Below are 16,037 nucleotides of genomic sequence, written 5' to 3'. Positions count from 1 at the left end.
GTAAAGACGCGGCGCCTTGAGTGTTGTGTGCGGCGATACTAAGCAAATTTTGGCCCAAATATGCGTTTTTCAAGTAAATAAATAACTACCATCTTCCGCCCACTGTATACGCCTGCCTTTATGTTAAATCTGTGCTCGCTCCGCTGTATATTGCGAAAATTTTTCGCCCACAATCACGCGCAAGCATACATGCTGGGTAATTTCCGCAACCCGTTACTCGATTTTCTCAGTTGTTCTGCCCAGGATCGCATTATCAAATCAAATCAATTACATTTCGGCACTAAAATATCGTGGAAACACACCCAATAAGCAGTAAATTGGTTTTAAAAAGAACTGTGTCCTGGAGTACAACTTAGATGGCAAAAGAAAAGAGTAGTCCTATATGTGACGATCATTTCAATGCTTTACGGAATTGTCGAATTACGCCTGTGGCAGATTACATAATTGTTCTTCTTGAGCTGCATTATTCGTAGAGGCGGACATTAGTAGCCTGAAAAATTGAAACACATATAAAACGCATTAACAGGAATCATCTAATTAAGCTCATAATGACTTAGTTTACGCACCGTAAATAAATGATTAGGAACGCAATTGGCGAACTGCAATTGCACTTTCAAATTTACGAATTGCAGCAGGTAAATTTGCATGATTTCTTTCTTCGAAATTAATTTTGAGGATTACACCAGTTTGTATGTGTAATACGGGATGTGGGACGAGAAAGATGGGTGTTCCAGTTGCTTTTGTGCTTCAATGCAAGAAAGAGTGTTTTGCTAAAAAGTAAGTGTGACAACTGAGTATTCTTCAGGTGAATTTATTGTAGCATATCTCAAAGCTGATTTCATATTCGAAAATATTTCGAAGTGAATACGCGCTGCAAGCTCACGAGCTACAATTCGTAAATTGCCGTATGTTCCGTAGTGTAATTAAATTGAAAGGCAATTTGTGCTTCTTTATTAGTTGAATATGTGCTTCGATTTCTTGTGCAAGTAATGCCAACTTCTGCGAATAATTCACCGCAATGACAAGAAATACGTTATCTGCGCAAAGCAGTTTATTCAACATTCCGTCAGGCATAAAAATGATCAGCTGGTACAGCTGCAGGCATGTTCACCTTTGCAAGTGAACAGAAATATACAGATTAAACTACAAGGTAACAGCAAACACGAGAGAATCATAATATGCACCAGCGTCCGCGTTAGGCATAAAATGCACACAACATATAAGATGTAATGCACCATCCTCGACAAAAAATTACCGACGATTACGTTACTTCCTAATGCGAAATTTGAGCGCAGAATAATAAGCTGTTTCACCTTTTCGATAGATTGAGGCAAAGAAATCGAGCAACACATGTATGCGCTATCACAGAATTTTTTTTTTATTTTTCACACGTATTCCTTTAACAAAGACTCCACTAGGTAAGCTTCTGCTTCGGCGGCACGCACCTCTGGATTCTGACGGCGACGGCGCTAGGCCTCTGCTCTGGCAGCTCGTTTAGCAGCAGCAGCAGCAGCAGCAGCAGACGGAGGACTTCCATCGGTCGTCTCGCTCATGGCTCTGAAAGAACTGGCAGATAATTTCGCAGTGGCGAACGGCAGCGGCAATTTCGGCTCGGGCGGTGCACATATACAGATCCGCCGCCACCGATCTGGCTCTCTGATTGCCACCGCACAGGGCGAACGGCAGCGGCAATTTCGGCTCGGGCGGTGCACATATACAGATCCGCCGCCACCGATCTGGCTCTCTGATTGCCACCGCACAGGGGTTGCATTGGAGGAGGAGCGAAGAAAGGAATTAAGTTCGAGCCGGCGCTTTGACAACCGGAGACTCGCAGGAAGAGGGGGGAGGGGGGCGGCGTGTACACCCAGCGGCAAACGATGGGGGCAGAAGCGCGCGCAGCAAGCGGACAACACGATAAAGGGAGGAGGGAAGAGATAGCAGCGACTGACTGATGCCGCTGACGCCGATAGTGAGTCAACCCCAGCTGCGGAGTTGGTTTCAGGGACAACGCCGCCGATGCCGACACAAACAATATGATACCCTCGCTTCCGCAGCGCTAAGAACCAGGTCTAGCAGTGGGAAGGTGGTCACGTATTCGTCGACGTGCCGGGGCCTACGTGAAATAACCGGCGCGTCGGCAACTGAAGAGCACCCTATCCGCCACACAAGAACAGGGGGGGGGGACCCTTTCCTCCTCTTTCTGCATGGCGGCGACGGTGTTCTATGCAGTCACGTTATCTTGACTCTCTAGCGGCGTCAGCGGCATCCAGCGATATCAGTCGGTCGCTGCTAGCGCTGGGGGGATGAAAGGGGGGCGGAGCTGGTTACGAGGCCGACGACAACGCCGACGACGACGCGAAACCCAGGAACGGACGCCAAAGAGCTGCGCTCTAAAATACGAAGGAAATTCAGATCAAAATTCAAACGACTAGCAACGTGCAGTGTACCAAACAAGAAACAATTATTAAGACTACACAAAACCCACCGCGGCGTGTTGCTCCTTCGTTCCACGTAGATTACTGGGGTTGGCCCAGTGTCTGATTCGACGTTGCTGAACGTCCTTCGAGCTACGAACACCTCGGTGGTAAGCGAGCGCGTCCACACGCTTGAGACGCTCAGCGCGTGCGCAAAGGAGGGCCTGCGTGGACAAGGAGCGCGCACGAAACAAAGACTTGCGAGAGCGACAGCGAAGGTGACATGGGATCGCGGCGGTGCACTGTCTCCCCGCCCCCCCCCCCGTCCCCGCGCAACGCTTCACGCACTACTGCGGCAGCTGGTGTTGCCTTTCGACCGCTCTGCTCCGTCGAGGCGTGCCCGTGCCCGACGTTCCTGCTCAACTGGCGCGGTTACATTGGAAGAGCCGGTGTGGACAAGAAAATCTGACAATTGTCTTCTAAAGCGCAAGCATTTTTTTCCACCGGAAAGGCCATGGCTAGACGCACATGGACTAGGAAAAGCAAGCAGGAAAACTAAGCCAAAATGAAGTCACAGCCGATCAAAGCAATGCTTACGCATTAGTGGAAAAATTAATTAAATTGTGGGGCTTTACATGCCAAAGCCACGATGTGATTACGATGCACGCCGTAGGGGGGGGACCTCAGAAATTTGTGCCACCCTGGTTTTTTTAACGTGCACGCTAAATCTAAGTACACGGGGGTATTTGCATGTGGGCCTCATCAAAGTGCGGCTGACATTCGATCCCGCTACCTCGCGCTTAGCAGCCCAACACCATAGCGACTAAGCAACCGCGGCGGATCCGCATTAGTAGACTATTCTCAGGATTTCTGTAGCTTTTTCGTCTTCGTCATTCTACCATTATCACGCTGCCGTCACTCAACAGTGACCACGAATCTGTTCTCGTGTCATCTCCATCGTGGCGCTTTAATCCAGTTATCGTCATGCATTCGTTGTTGTACCATCGTCGTGATTGCGTCGCCGACGTTCCCTAATCTTTCCAGGGTCGTCTTCTGAACCTCATCATGCTGACGGAGTCGCACCATAACCGTCGCTACAGCATCGTCACGCAGTCGTCTTCATAGAATCGTCATCACGCTCTCATCAACATACGCTCGACGCCATCCTGTTGTGCTTACCTTACTCTCATTCTACACACTTTGTTGCACGGTCTTCGTCCTGAGAATCTTCATTCCATAGACCTCATGCCGTCTTCGTTGTTCAATCAACCTCAGTCTATATATTCCTCATTGCATCGTCGTCTTTGACTCGTCGTCGTGCTGTCATCCTCATGCCGCCGCAGTCATTGTTGACCCTGGCGAGCGAGTGCCACAGCAAGCGGGCGTACCCCGGAGACCGTGTGTGCCGCATATATCCGAAGCAATAAAAATCTCAGAACGACCACTTCAGATTCTAAATCAGGTGTATTCCCCCATATAGATTGTGATGCAGCATTGCTTGAATGCTAAGTGCATAAACCTTCACACTCATCGTGGTATGGGTCATGCCGAAATTTCTTGCTGAACTCATTACGCAGCTCCCGTAGCGTCCTCGGTGAACAAACCAAGCGCGTTTATATTTTAGGCATATAGGGAACCGATTTCGGGCTATATGTATGTAGAGAAAAATGAAAGTGTGGGATTTTATTAACGTCCTGCTTTTCTTAGATAATTCTAACACCCACATAGAGGTAGTTTAGTTAGGATTGACAGAGACCCATAGCCGATGAGCGTACCGAGTTTTGTGCGCTTAGAACGTGTACAGACCTCGGGAAAAATTTCTTCAAGAAGTATTCGGAAGCACCATGCCTATTTCTACTATTTTTTTGTGTATTATGCAAGAACTGTACGTTACAACCAGTTTCACTTTTGTAAAAATGGGTGGCGTCCGAAATATATACGACACCCTCGGTTCTCCCCCTGTTTTCATGCATTATACGATGCACCCGTGGTGGTCTTGGCAAACTAAGCAAGTGATTTTACCTCTATTTTGCCGAACTAGCGGGAAGATAACGGAGGATATTTACGCAAAGCTGAAGGTGCGTTGGTTACTTAAGGCCTTTCTGTGACTTAGATATGCAAGCAGGGAAGAGCTTTATCATTTGTTTTAAGAAGGGCACGGAAGTTAGCTAACTGATCTCGAAGAAATATAATAACCAGCTAGATCAAATGTGGTAAAATTAGGGTAATGTCATGGCTTATGTGCATGGAAAGTAAATAGGAAGTATATGGCTGAAATAGGAATTTTGCAGAGAATTTCCTAATCCACGTGTATACGCATTTGAAAGAATCGCGGAAAAAGATTTCCAAATTAGTCATCTGCTTTTATCAGAAGTAGCGACAGCTGAACGTCTTGGTACTCATTCATTACAACTGCACAACAACACGGGGACTAAGAATTAACATACGGAACAAGTGCAGACTTGTTTTCATTCACTGAATTTCTAAGAAAAGATCTCCACCATGGCCATTTATTTATATCCAAGGCTTTCATGTCACTGTCATTCAACTTGACAGACAAATAAACAACTTAATGCTACGTAGGGGCATTAAGTAGGGGCAGAAGAAAAATGTTATTGTGTTTTTTTTTAAGAACACTTACGAATAAACTGCTTCGTTTGTGAAGCACTTAGCATATAAAAAATGGCTACTTTTCTTGGCAGGAACGTTGCCGGCCCACCTAAAAAAATTATGCCGATTGCAACGCATGAGGAACGAACTTTTGGTGAGTCTAGATATCTCTACAATATTTACGTTTCAATTCGAGAGCCTCATCCTAAGCGCTGCGTGCCCAGACCGACTATTGTAGGAAGCGAACGTCCACTGTAAAAAATTTAATGTTCACGCTCATTATTCATCATCATGAGCGTGTTTTATGTTCACTACAGGACGAAGGCCTCTCCTTGCTATCTCCAATTACCCTTGTCCTGTGCCAAGTGATTCCAATTTGCGCCTGCGAATTCTCTAACTTCATCACCCCACCTAGCTTTCTGCCGTCTTCCATTGCGCTTTGCTTCGCTTAGCACCCATTCTACAGCTATAATAGTCCACCGGTTATCTAGCCTACGCATTACACGACCTGCTAAGCTCCATCTTTTCCTCCTAATGCCAATTAGAATATCGGTATTTCCATTTGCTCTCCGATCCACATCGCTCTCTTCCTGTCTCTTAACGTTACACCAAACATTCTTCGTTCCACCGCTCTTTACGCGGTCTTTAACTTCTTATCGAGCGTCATTGTCAGCCTCCAAGTTTCGCCCCGTATGTTAGCACCGGTAGAATGCATTGATTGTACACCTTTGTTTGCACATTTTTAGCCAATCACAATGGTACGCTGCCAGTCATGATCTGTAAATCTCTGCCATATGCGTTCTAAACCATTTTTATTGCTCTGCAAGTTTCTTTCTCATGATCTTAACAATTTCATTCAAATAAAATCTGTGCTGAACTTTTGTACGGTAGTAAACAGAAGACTTTGTTATTCTTCAGTTACATGCCAAACTTATGTAGGGAGTAGTGGGTACTTAGCGTTCACGAGTGTCTCGACGAAAATTTCCCGCGATGTTAACGCGTTCCTAGCGTTTAACAATGCACAGAACAAGCAGGCCGAAGCTTCAGAACTTTAGTACTTTCATATAAAACGAGGAGTAACCTCTGTCTCGATAACGATGTTTTTGTTTTCTTCTACCTGTGTTCGGCCATTTCGCACTAATTTATTGCCGAATATTTCAAATAACCTATTTTAGTGTACGTCACTTCAGCTTCAAGCGGTCCCGTAATTTGTTCAACTTTAACAAGTCACTTTCCCGCTAGAAGTCAGACATTACGCTAAAGAAAATTTCAAGACTACGCACTGTTATTTTGCACATCAATCTGACAGCGTGTCGGAGTGTTCCTCTACAGGATTTTTAGGAGGCTTTCACTTTATTTAGTGTTATAACGACGACTGTCGCCTACTTTAGAGCTGTGTAATTAGCTCACACTACATAATGATATTGGTGTGTTCGAAAGGTATTCAGCCCCTTCTCTAGGTAAAATAAGCAACTAAGGCAGGGTGCAAGCTCGGAAGCTTGGCCGAGTTGGCAACGGTTCACTTTGATGGGGTTCACAGCATTGAATTCTGCGTGCAGAAGCTCTCTCAATCAATCACAGGTGCGATGTCGACATAAAAATTGCGTAGCGGGCGAGTGAGCTTATGTTATTTATATGTAGCGGTGCCATTCTGCCTCGCACCATTTGTCACTGAGTGTCTGGGTTTGCCACCACTGTCATAAATGTTGCTGGTGCTCGAAGGCTTGGCGGACTTTGAAATAACCTATGTGATATCGATGCCTCGCGAAATGTTCCCCGACAAACTGGTTATGCCTTTTAGAACAAACGAGGGAACATAGATTAAAAACATGATTATAGATATTCGCACTGTTTTAAGATATGCTATCGGTTGAGTATGTGCGGCCTTTACAACTTGCCTGCCTTCCCTGTGTACTATCCTAAGAAATATTATTTGACCATATCAGTAATGAAACGATTTAGTATTTAAATCGCGCTTACCTGCAGAGTGCTCCTGTACATGGAAATTATACCAGCATAATACAAGCGAAATACAAGCATCTGGAATCTTGCAACAATAAGGGTCAAAATATTTAATTTTTTTGCGCTATCGTCTGAGTTGCAGTTTTCTGTAAGAATTGATAGCGTTATTAAAATATGTTTTGCCTTGACTGAAGTACCGTTACATGGAACATTTTGCATTGATTTATTTAAGAAAAGCACCTACCGAAGACGAATGACACATCCAGCGGGAACGAACAAGACGTCAGTTTTTACTGCATCCTTCATCACATTGGCTCGCTGAAGTTGAGGATTGAATGAATACTAACTCCACAAGCTTTAAGTCCTATTGCCTGTTTGTTAGTTCGTAATGCATCTTCAGGCAGAGATTCTAAACAGGTACCCATCATCTTTTTTTCAATATGATTTTGGACGTGTTGCTCCGTCCAAAAAATTACACGTTTCGCGTGCTGTGCATGTAGGTTAACAAATATTTATTGTTACATTGATATTGCAGTGAGACGTTTGAACAAATCCAAAACGCATGCATTTTAAGGTGTGACAATGTTGAAAATAGGTGCCACCGTAGGGCAGGATAATAGGCAGTAGTACAAAACATGGGCGAAGTTTGCTCCAATAAGTGAAAATAGTTTGCACTCTGTCACCCTGTTTACCCTAAACATGTATACGTAAATAGGCAATTCATTTCCTTTTTACATTTGTCAATCTTAATAATACAACAGCAATTTCGTGACTGCGTGTATCAGGAATGCCACCGTATTTAAAGAACCGATTTTTCATTTCGCTAGCTTTGGGGAAATCTCTATCAAAAACAACATGGAAGGTTACTAACAATGTTTCCATGTCTCGCGCACTTCCAAGCAGAGAACGCAGTTAAGTTTTTGCGCTCTGACAAGTATATCCTGGGACATTTGCTTCAAGGTTGCGTTCTAGCGATATCACAGATAAGCAGCCGCGATTTTTTAACGTCACTTCTAATTGATATAATACGATTTACACATGTAGCAAGGAAAAGATTTTTCACGTTGGGTCCTGAATAAGCTAAGTGCAATTGATTTCTTTCGATCTTTACGCACAAATTTCCCATCCCATTGTAAAAGCTTAACTATTTCTGGCACCAGTTTCGCCACCAACCACAGCACTCTTACGTTTAAGATATAACTGTTTCTAAACTGATTTTGCAAGAAATCTAGTTTGTTTTCTTTAAGCAATTTGTGCGTTCCCTAGACTGAGAAATACAAAACGGCTTCAGTGTTCAGATATTCATTCTGAAAATTCTGCACACAGACGCCGCTCAACTACCCTTTCAAACTGGAGAATCGTGTTACCACTAGGCTGGCATTTACCCCTGAGCATATGGTTGAATTGTACAATGGCGTCTATTCTCGGCCAAGACTGACGTCTCATACGAAAGGTCTGTTGACGTCTATGCCAATGACGCCTTTCCTATGCCAAGATTGATGCCTCATACGAAAGGTCTGTTAGCGAAAACGTTTCAAAACGCACAGTCTGGCGTGGAGTGAAGTTACACTGCTCGGTCTTATAAACAGTTCTGTAGTACGGTGCTATTGTTCGCTTGCAGTCTTTTCAGTGCAGTTTGCTGACGCAGATTGCCTACGCACAACTGCTGCCTTTTCTTTGTTATTAGCGAGAGTCTACACGTATACTCGGGAAAAAAGTAGTACGCGAGCAGCTATCAAACATAGCAGAATAATGCACTAGCTGCCACTGAGCATGCTTCACTTCGTTTCGCTTTCATTTCATTATCTTCACTTCACCTTCACTAATTTGTTGTCCTACGCTATGAGCACTAACGCAAAAAAACTAGTGCATTGTATTTTAAGACTTGCTCCTCGAACGAAAGCTATAGTGCCCGAAGCGCACTCTAGCTAGGAAATTGCAAAATGAGTTGCGTAATCCTCTTCTCGTCTTCCCAAATATCGCATGTAGGGCTATTGGTCATTCCGATGCGACATAGGTAGGCGCTGGGGAATGCTAAGCCAAATCATAGGCGGGAAATAGGTGTTTGTTTCAGCTTGTGATATCCGACGAGAAAGCCAAAGTTATAGATATCGTTCCATACTATGGAGAAGAGGGTTTGTAAATTCCGTCGAGTCCCATTGTACCAGTGTGAGCTCCTATGTTAGCGAGAACAGCGCTGTGCCTGCATCGGTTTACGCAAGTAACAGAGCTATTACCTAATAGCATCTGAGGCAGAATAGGCACTCTAATACGCAAGGTTGTTAGTCTTGTTGTGTACAAGTGACGCGTCATCGCTCTTCCTCTGGACAAAGCCCCAGCTCGCAGAAACAGGACGTGACCCCATCCCACCCCACGCCGAGTCGAGTACCGAGAATTCTCCTCCGCTACCAGAATCTTGGACACCGCACAGAGAACGACAGCGTGCACCCCCCCCCCCCCTCCGACACATGTGGCTTCCGACGGCATGTATTGTAGAAATAAACTTAGTTCGTCTTCTGCTAACCAAACGATGCGTATTTTTTCTCAGGCGGGGCCATACCCCGTATGTAACAATCCAAGATGTCATTATCACTGGATATTATCAGATACTGTATAGCGTTCTTTCTTGATGGCATGGTAATTGAACAGTTAATGACTGACTACTCCAATATGTACTCGTTGAAATGGCCTCATAAGAGAATGGAGAGCTATTTAGAGCGGGGAAATAATGAGTCATGCCTGTGGCGCCTCTTGAATTACAAATTCTAGAGAAATGTGGTGGCCGGCAACTTCTGCAAAGGTTGATGACGTTAAATAACATGTCTTCAATGGTATGGTCATTTCTCTCACGTCATTTTCCATGGCACATGCTGATCTTGCGCAAGAAACTGAACTATCACTTTAAATGATAAGGCGTCACATGTGATTCTCGTGCAAGTATATGACTAGGCCTTGTCACTAGGGATCCGAGGTGACCCGTGGTAGGAACACCGCGAGGACGGTTTGACGCATGTGTATGGGGATAACCAAGAGCAGTTCAGGACCATCAGGGTGTATGTTGCAGCGGTACAAGACGCCATCCTGCAGCACAAACATCAGCAGAGAAGGGGTCTCAGAAGTCAGCAGGAGAATGAAGTCCCTCCAGTAGGGATAATTGCGTTGCTCCTCTCCGATGTACCAAAACGCAGAAAACGACAACACGCAGGTAGACTCTAAGCTGTCGGGAAGGTCTGCGGGGGGATGGCACGACAATCAATCAGCGTCTTCATTCAATCGGCCGCTCTTGTGCACAACTTTGTTTGAATACTCCTGGAGTCGTAGTACCCACCAACCGAGACGTCCAGCAGGATACTTTGAGATGAAAGGCAGCATAAGACATGATGGTCGGTGATTACTGCGAATTGCAGGCCGTACAAATTGGGGCGAAATGTACCCAGCGCCCAAACTAGGGCAACGTACTCGTGTTTAGTAAGGGAGTAATTGCGCTCCACTTGGGATAGAAGATGGCTAGCGTACAAAATAACACGTCCGCAACCTAGCTGGCCCTGAGCCACAGCAGCGCCAATTCCATGGCCGCTGGCATCGGCTCGAACTTCTAATGGAGGGGTCACGTCAAAATGGGCGAGAACTCGTGGTTAAGTGAGCCGCATGGTAAGCTCGGCGAACGCAGTAGCTTGTTCCAGACCCCAGACAAAAAGAATGAATTGATGCGGCAGCCCAAAAGTTCGAGTTTGCGCAGGCTGTTTGTCAAGCACTACGACAAAATGGAAGAGCTAGATACTACGTAAGCGATGGTGCAAACGATAGCGGCTGCATATCTATACACCGGAGTATACACTCGCAAACTTGTAATTGACGCTTTTGGACTTGAAATAAAGAAGCGAAAATCAGGAGCCGTTTCTCTCTGTGAAGCTGGTTGACAAGCAAAGCTGTTTAGCACTCGACATGGAAGTGACGGATAATTTTGAACAAAAGTACCATCTCATTTGATGTCTTGATGGGTGGTCATTGTGACGAAAGGAACACACTAATTTATTGTCTATATTCTTAATCGGTGGTCATTATTTCACTCGCAACTCGAGCCATATTCTGTGATGATTTCAAATCGATGCACCTACGACGCCGGATAGTCGCCGCGGCCGGATCCGTGCGCCATTATTACAGACATGTCTGCAACACGCAACGCGTAAGCAGCTTCATTTTTGGTACCGACACATCCACATTGAAGTCATCGAAAACGACAGCAGGGGCAGCTTCATTGCAGCAAATTCTTGCAAAATGAGCAGCCATGATGTACCTGACGGGACTTTAATCATCGTATTTTTATTGCTTACGGAGGTCATCATCATCATCATCAGCCTGGCTACGCCCAACGCAGGGCAAAGGCCTTTCCCATACTTTTTCAACTACCCCGGTCATGTGCTAATTGTGGCCATGTTGTCCCTGCAAATTTCTTAATCTCATACACCCACTGAACTTTCTACCGCCCCCTGCTGCGCTTCCCTTGCCTTGGAATCGAGTCCGTAACCCTTAATGACCACCGGTTACCTTCCATATTCATGACATGCCTTGCCCATGCCCATTTCTTTTTCTTGATTTCCACTAAGATGTCGTCAATCGCGTTTGTTCCCTGACCCAATCTGCTCTCTTCTTATCCCTTAACCTTACACCCATCATTCTTCTTTCTATAGCTCGCTGCGTCGTCCTCAATTTAAGTAGAACCCAATTCGTAAGCCTCCAGGTTTCTGCCCCGTAGGTGAATGCTTCTAAGTGAGCCTAGTGGTAAGTAAGTAAGTAGGTGAGACTCTTGAGGGATGATGACTACCTACCTGTTCATGGTCTGAGAATGCCTGCCAAACGCACCACAGCCCATTCTTATTCTTCTGATTATTTCAGTCTCATGAGCCGGATCCGCGGTGACCACCGGCTCTAAGTAGATGTATTCTCTTAGCGCTTCCAGTGGCTCGCTGCCTATTGTAAACTGCTGTTCTAGTAAAATGCTTAAGGGGTATGAGCCATTGAAAATGACAGTTTTCGAACTGCTGTTCTGTATTTTGTATGCGTAATCAGAAATAATTTAAATTCTTTTCACTTCACTTTGTTCAGTGCTTGTAGCCTCTGCTTTACGGGGCTATGAGCCATTGCATTTTTTGCTTGCTTACGGAAGCATGAATGCTTACGAGAGTATGTTCCATTGATGATGATAGTTTTTAGTTCATGGAGAACAAAAATGTACGGAACCCTAGCCATATACAGCTTAGCGGTAAAACCACGTCTTTCTAGCGGAGTTCTGTTAGAGGGCGTGCAATGTTAGTGAAATTGCCCACGAACCGGTAGAAGTGTGACCAGATGCTTAGAAAACTTCGAAAGTTGTAGGCACAGGTACGGCGTAATACTTGATGGCGCTAACTTTTTCGTAATCTGGATGGACGCGTAAACATCGACAAGGTGTCCGACCATAGTAAATCGCCAGAGGCCTAAGGGACATTTGGCGAATTGAGCTGAAGCCAAGCCTTGCGGAAAAGAGAAAGAATTGTCGAAAGCCGATCGAGGTGCATGGACAAAGTAGGTGAAAATATGATAACGTCATCAAGGTAGCACAGGCCAATTGACCCCTTACAAACGTGGAGAAAATCCATCACACGTTCAAATGTAGCCGGGGCATTACGTTACCAGAACAGCATCACTTTAAACTGACAAAGGCCAACTCCTATGATAAGAGCGGTCTTTTCACGGTCAATTTCGTCAAGTTCAGTCTCCAGCACAGCGAGCGAAGGTGTATCGAAGAAAAATATTTTGCACAATAGAAACAAACGAAGTTGCTCTCTATCAGTGGTAGCAGATGGAAGTGTTTTTTGTTATTTTGTGCAGGTGGCGATAGTCGACACAGAAGTACTAGCTGTCATTATTGCTTCTGACGAGCTCGACCAGAGAAGCCCCAGGGCTACAAGAAGTCTGCGTGATATCACGGGCAGGCATTTTATCGACTTCTTTCTGCATGACTTGGCGCTCAGTATGATGCAAGTGATGTAACCGCACAGTAGGGCCATCGGTGAATCGGCCTGGCGTAGCCCCTGTGCATCCGATGTTTCACAACCGACGTTTCACCCAGTGGCCGTATTGGAGATGGAAACTATCCTTGTACAAAGCGTGAAGGCAACGATGTGCATCCCGGCCGGAAGTTCAGGAGCGATCATTGTCGTGAAAAGTACTATTACTTGGCTTGTAAGGCCCGAACCAACAGAGGTAGGCTGCGCAATATTACCACTTAAGGCAAAAATATTGTAGTCGCAAGCAGATGTCAAGGTTGCAAGCGATGTTCTCTGAGTAGCACTTGAGGGCAGATGCCGAAATTCGACAGGTGACATTGTCTTTTATACGGACGACCGCTTGTAGGAATGCTACGTTATGAGACCGGAGGACGGTGACGTTGGGCAACATGATGTAATCTTCATCGGCAACAGGTGCATCGGGTGAAACTATAATATAGGCCATGGCTCGGTGAAGTAGGCGGACATAATCAGTGGAACAAAGTCGACTCGGTATAGGATCAGGAGGGTCAACGGCATGCGGTAGGGCGAGATGTACAATACCCGCTGAGCAATGAATAACGGCCGAATGTACCAATGGAAAATCAAAGGCTATACCGGCACTGTTTCAAGACGTAAAGCAGAAGTACGGCGTCCGGCTACAGTGACTTGGGCAGCAAGTATCCCAGTGACAGCTGGATTTCTGTCGTTCGCTACACTGTCGACGGCGAGCGGGGCAGCAGTGAGGACTTTTTAGGCGCGTACAGAGCTTCGAGTACATATGGCAATATTTGTGCTCCTCTGTCAATCATCGCTATTACAGGTATACCGTCCACGTACATGTCGATCAGGTTGCGATGAAGAGGAATTGTAAGCAGAGGAATTTCGGCTAACGCGGACAAGCGTTAGAACTTTATGGTAGATTGGGTACGCCGGGTGTGCGGTAGTCGGGTCTGTTGACCGTGCAAATTGACTGGAGTCCCACGTTGGTCAATTCTTGCCATACGATGATCTGGATGAGGGACATGGTTATATAGGAATCATCTGGTGCGTGAACCTGTGGAACAACTGGAAATGCAACGTGAATCCACAGGCGGGCGACGCGCTGAATACTGTCGGTTGTAGTGGGCTCCGATGGAATACGGAGGCCCTTGCAGGTAGATGTGGCAGCAGTATTAGGAAAGCAGAAAAAATGGTGGGCAATGCGACGGCTTTTGGCTTCTTGGAAGCGGCGTTATTCAGCAATCACGCCCTGCACTGTCGAAGGGTTCTTGGTGATAAAGAGATTAAACGCGTGGTCCGCAACTTCTTTGAGGATATGCGCGACCTTTTCGCTTCCTGCCTCTTCTCGTCAACCTTGCGACAGGGAAAGCGCGTCCAGGGTATATTTCACAGCAGACTATGTGCAAGTCTGAACTTAGTACGCAAAGACTTCTTGCGCGGCGATCCGGTGGCCAACAGGCTTTACAAACATATCGGTGAACTTTTGTTCGAACGAGTCCCGGGTGGTGAGTTTCACTTTGTTGGTTTCAACTAGACGCGTGCCATTCCTATGATGTAAAATATGTTATCGAGCAAGTCGGTCTAGTGCCAGTGATTGCACCCACTCACCCGTTGCTATAGTTGAAGCCAACCTTCAACGTCGGTATTCTGCACGCCAGAAAAGGTTCATGGGTCGCGGGGTTCTTTCACGATGACGGCGGGTGCGTATGACGAAGTGCCCGAAGCAGTCTCGCCTTGAGCTTTCATTGCCGGTGCAGCCAAGGAGCGCCCGCTGCGTAAGTTCGTCGCGCCTGTTGGAAAGCCAGGAACCTCCACCAAAGCGTTAACAGGAGATGAGAGTATTAAATGTTGTCACGTGGTGGTGACGTAGAAAAACACAGTAGCAATATTGGGAACGACAAAACTAACTTTTATTGGGCGAACCTGTGTCAGCCATACAGGCTACACTTATAGCACAACGATAGCGGCGAACATGGTCGGCGATCATCGAAAATCTGATCAGCGGGTAAAGCGCGTCGGCTTTTATAGATCGGTCGTCGAATGTACCAGATTAACCGCTGGGACCGGCGTGTCTTCCACAAAGTTTTACATTATTCGCGTCGCGCACCCATGCGATAAGATTACACAAGGCTCGGCGACAACAGACCGCCGGGTAGAAGCATCGATAACTTTCCAGAAACTTCGGATACATGCAGGCGCGTCCCGCGTTGTACGATAACATTTGTTAGGCGGCGAAAAGTGGTCGCCCGATAAGTACACGTGTCAATATGTTTATAGGAATTTATAGCGCATTCACAGGTATACAAGATGGAAGACAGTCCGCGCGACATCAGCGAGCGTCGTCGTCTTCTGTGCTGCCTTCAGCTTCGTCACTGGCGGGACTTGATAACAATATGTTGTGCGAAAAATCAAATAGCACGTAATACGCCTTCTAGACGTTAATACATGCAACATTGTGCTTATTTATAGTATTTATTTACTTATTTGTACTAAACACCTGAAAAGCCAAGAGGTAGGTCATTGCGTATAGGAGGCGTCACAACATTTTTTTCAATATATAAAAATTACACCATAATACAGTAGGCACAACTCATAGTAGAGCATTCCTCTGTGCAGTTTTTATTGAATGCGCCATCCATATGAGCAGCGAAAAGATATCCGAGTGAACACACATAGATGGATGCGAGAAGCGAAAAATAAGTGCCAATCATTATAAAAAGCCAAAAATTCAATAAAAATTTTTTATGTATGTAATGGAGTAGTAAGTAGTATATGCAGCTTTGCGAGATAAATCTAGCGGCTCTATATTGAACTGATTTTAACATATCCTTTATATGTAAGTGATCAGGAGACCATATCGAAGAAGCAAATTCAACTTGAGTGCAAACTGAAATTTTGTAAGCTTAATCGCGTAGTTTAGTCGATGTGTTACTTAAGCTACGACGTAGACAACTCGAAAACCGGGAAGCATTGCTGGTTATAGTCCTGAAGCAAATATTCCCAGAAAGATTTGATGCCA

The sequence above is a fragment of the Dermacentor variabilis genome, chromosome 9, assembly GCF_050947875.1.
Source record: "Dermacentor variabilis isolate Ectoservices chromosome 9, ASM5094787v1, whole genome shotgun sequence".
NCBI lineage: Eukaryota > Metazoa > Arthropoda > Arachnida > Ixodida > Ixodidae > Dermacentor > Dermacentor variabilis.
The sequence above is the reverse complement of the archived record's forward strand: the minus strand, read 5'-3'. Positions refer to the sequence as shown.